The sequence below is a fragment of the Moschus berezovskii genome, chromosome 23 (assembly GCF_049115385.1).
Source record: "Moschus berezovskii isolate FMDL1 chromosome 23, NW_MosBer_1.0, whole genome shotgun sequence".
Lineage (NCBI taxonomy): Eukaryota > Metazoa > Chordata > Mammalia > Artiodactyla > Moschidae > Moschus > Moschus berezovskii.
In genome coordinates, this window is record NC_142482.1 from 9,043,941 (window position 1) to 9,048,642 (window position 4,702).

A 4,702-nucleotide genomic window follows, 5' to 3' on the forward strand; every position below is an offset into this window, starting at 1 on the left:
TTGCGCTGCAGAATCTCAAGAGACATCCCACATTCCCGCTTGAAAAGCAAAATGTTACTTGACATCCTTTATGCGACTCAGAAATTTCCCTCACAGAGCCGACACCATGGGAAAGTAGAACAAAATTTTTAGACTCAACTGGAGAAGAGGCCCAAATCCCATTTAACGGCTCGAGAGTAATCCCGACGTTCCCCTTCCAACATAAAAGGGGACTCCCTTCCCTGAAGCAACCTGAGCAAGTTCTGGAGGGCCCCGTTGCAACTTGAGAAATACGCAGACCTTCCTGCCTCAACTCGAGAAACACCGCAAAATTATCCCCTCAATGTGAGATGAGGAAATTTTGCGCTGCAGAATCTCAAGAGAAAGTCCACATTCCCTCTTGAAAGGCAACAGGGTACTTGGCACCCTTTATGTGACTGAGAAATTTCACTAACATGAGTCCGAATTGGAGAGGAGAGCACACTTTATGATCTCAATTGGAGATGAGCCCCTATTCAGATTTTACGTCTCTAGAGTACACCGGAAGTTCCCCTTCAAAAACCAAAGGGGACCTGACTTCCCTGAGGCAACACGAGCGAGTTCCTGAGGTCCCAATCACAACTCGAGAATTACCCGCAGCGTCCCGCCGCAACTCGAGAAACAACACAAAATAATGCCCTCAATGCGAGATGAGGAAATTTTACGCTGCAGAATCTCAAGAGGAATACCACATTCTCTCTTGAAAGGCAAAAGGGTACATCACACCCTTTATGCGACTCAGAAAGTTCCCTCACACAGCCGTCCAATTGGAGAGGGGAACACACTTTATGGACTCAATTTGAGATGAGCCCCATTCCCATTTAACGGCTCGAGAGTAAACCGGAAGTTCCCCCTCCAGCACCAAAGGGGACCTGACTTTCCTGAACCAATCCGAGCGAGTTCCTCAGGTCCCCGTCACAACTGGAGAAGTACCCCAAGCTTCCCGCTGCAACACGAGAAACACCACAAAATTAATCCCTCAATGCGAGATGAGGAAATTTTGCATTGCAGAATCTCAAGAGAAATACCACATTGCCTCTTGAAAGGCAAAAAGGTATTGACACCCTTTATTCGACTCAGAAAATTCGCTCACAGCCGTCCCCATTGGAGAGGAGAACACACTTTATGGACTCAGTTCAAGAGGAGCCCCTGTTCACATTTAAGGTCTCGAGAGTAAACCGGAAGTTCCCCTTCCAACACCAAAGGGGACCTGACTTCCCTGAAGCAAACTGAGCAAGTACCTGAGGTGCCCGTCGCAACTCAAGAAGTACCCCCAGCTTCCTGCGTCAACTCGAGAAACACCACAAAATTTTCCCCTCAATGCGAGATGAGGAAATTTTTCAGTGCAGAATCTCAAGAGAAATACCACACTCCCTCTTGAAAGGCAAAAAGTTACTTGACACCCTTTATTCGACTCAGAAAGTTCCCAAAACAGCCGTCCCCATGGGAGAGGAGAACACACTTTATGGACTCAATTCGAGAGGAGTCCCTTTTTATATTAAAGGGCTCGAGAGCAAACCTGAAGTTCCCCTTCCAACACCAAAGGGGACCTGACTTCCCTGAAGCAAGCCGAGGGAGTTCCTGAGGTCCCCTTTGCAACTCGAGAAGTACCCCCAGCTTCCCGCCGCAACTCGAGAAACACCACAAAATTATCCCCTCAATGGGAGATGAGGAAATTTTTCGATGCAGAATCTCAAGAGAAATACCACACTCCCACTTGAAAGGCAAAAAGTTACTTGACACCGTTTATTCGACTCAGAAATTTTCCAAAACTGCCGTCCCCATTGGAGAGGAGAACTCACTTTATGGAATCAATTCGAGATGAGCCCCTTTTCACATTGAAGGTCTCGAGAAAAACCGGAAGTTCCCCTTCCAAAAGCAAAGGGGACCTCCCTTCCCTGAGGCAACTCGAGTGAGTTCCTGAGGTCCCTGTCCCAACTCGAGAAGTACCCCCATCTTCCCGCCGCAACTCGTGTAACACCACAAAATTATCCACTCAATGTGAGGTGAGGGAATTTGGCCATGCAGAATCTCAAGAGAAATACCATATTCCCTCTTGAAAGGCAAAAAGGTACTTGACACCCTTTATTCTACTCAGAAAGTTTCCTCACACAGCCGTCCTCATTTGAGAGGAGAACACACCCTATGGACTCAATTCGAGATGAGACCCTGTTCACATTTAAGGGCTTGAGAGAAAACCGGAAGTTCCCCTTCCAACACAGAAGGGGACGTGCCTTCCCTGAAGCAACCCGAGCGAGTTACTGAGGTCCCCATCCCAACTGGAGAAGTACCCCCAGCTTCCCGCCGCAACTCGAGAAACACCACAAAATTATCCCCTCAATGCGAGATGAGGAAGTTTTGTGATGCAGAATCTCAAGAGAACTACCACATTCCCTCTTGAAAGGCAAAAAGGTACTTGACACCCTTTATTCGACTCAGAAAATTCCCTCACACAGCCGTCCCCATTGGAGAGGAAAACTCACTTTATGGACTCAATTCGAGATGAGCCCCTGTTCACATGTTACGGCTCGAGAGTAAACCGGAAGTTCCCCTTCCAACACCAAAGGGGAACTGACTTCCCTGAAGCCACCTGAGCGAGTTCCTGAACTCCCGGTCGCACCTTGAGAAGTACCCCCAGCTTCCCGCCGCAACTCGAGAAACACCACACAATTATCCCCTCAATGCGAGATGAGGAAATTTTGCGATGCAGAATCACAAGAGAAATTCCACATTACCTCTTGAAAGGCAGAAAGGTACTTGACATCCTTTATTCGACTCAGAAAGTTCCCTCCCATAGCCGTCCCCATTGGAGAGGAGATCACACTTTATGGACTCAATTCGATATGAGCCCCTGTTCATATTTAAGGGCTCCAGAGTAAACCGGAAGTTCCCCTTCCAACACCAAATGGGACCTGAAGCAAATGGGAAGTGCCTTCCCTGAAGCAACCCGAGCGAGTTCCAGAGGTCCCCAAGCCAACTCGAGAAGTACCACCAGCTTCCCGCCACAACTCGAGAAACACCACAAAATTATCCCGTCAATGCGAGATGAGGAAGTTTTGTGATGCAGAATCTCAAGAGAACTACCACATTCCCTCTTGAAAGGTAAAAAGGTACTTGATACCCTTTATTCGACTCAGAAAGTTCCCTCACTCAGCCATCCCCATTGGAGAGGAGAACACGCTTTATGGACTCAATTCGAGATGAGCCCCTGTTCACATTTAAGGTCTCGAAAGTAAAGCAGAAGTTACCATGACAACACCAAAGGAAACCTGACTTCCCTGAAGCAACCCGAGCGAGTTCCTGAGGTCCCTGTCCCAACTCGAGAAGTACCCCCAGCTTCCCAGCGCAACTCGAGAAACACCACAAAATTATCCCCTAAATGCGAGATGAGGAAACTTTGCAATGCAGAATCTCAAGAGAACTACCACATTCCCTCTTGAAAGGCAAAAAGGTACTTGACACCCCTTATTCGACTCAAAAAGTTCCCTCACACAGCCGTCCCCATTGGAGAGGTGAACACACTTTATGGACTCAATTCGAGATGAGCCCCTGTTCACATTTAGAAGGCTCGAGAGGAAACCGGAATTTCCCCTTCCAACAAGAAACGGGACCTGATTCCCTGAAGCAACCCGAGCGAGTTCTTGAGTTCCCCGTCGCAACTGGAGATGTACACCCACCTTCCCGCCGCAACTCGAGAAACACCACAAAATTATCCCCTCAATGCGAGATGAGGAAATTTTGCGATGCAGAATCTCAGGAGAAATACCACATTCTCTCTTGAAAGGCAAAAAGACACTTGACACCCTTTATTCGACTCAGAAAGTTCCCTCACACAGTCGTCCCCATTGGAGAGGAGAACACAATTTATGGACTCAATTTGAGATGAGCCCCTGTTCAAATTTTAGGGCTTGTGAGGAAACCGGAAGTTCCCTTCCAACACCATAGTGGACCTGACTTGCCTGAAGCAACCCCAGCGAGTTCCTGAGGTCCCCGTCACAACGAGAAGTACCCCAGCTTCCCGCTGCAACTCGAGTAACACCAGAAAATTATCCCCTCAATGCGAGATGAGGAAATTTTGCGATGCAGAACCTCAAGAGAAATACCACATTCCCTCTAGAAAGGCAAAAAGGTACTTGACACCCTTTATTCGACTCAGAAAGTTCCCTCACACAGTCGTCCCCATTGGAGAGGAGAGCACAATTTATGGACTCAATTCGAGATGAGCCCCTATTCCCATTTAACGGCTCAAGAGTAAACCGGAAGTTCCCCTTCAACACAAAAGGGGACTTGACTTACCTGAAGAAACCGGAGCGAGTTCCTGAGGTCCCCGTTGCAATTCAAAAGTACCCCCTGCTTCCTTCCGCGACTCGAGAAACGCCAAAAAATTACCCCTCAATGCGAGATGAGGAAATTTTGCACTGCATAATGTCGAGAAAAATCCCACATACCCGCTTGAAAGGTAAAAGGATACTTGACTCCCTTTAGGCGACTCAGAATGGTCCCTAACATCCGTTCTCATTGGAGAGAATAACACACTTTATGGACTCAAATCAAGAAGAGGCAATATTCCTGTTTAACGGCTCGAGAGTAATCCGGAATTTCCCCTCCCAGCACAAAATGTGACCTGACTTCCCTGAATTAACTCGAGTGAGTTCCTGAAGTCCACCTCACAACTCCAGAAGTA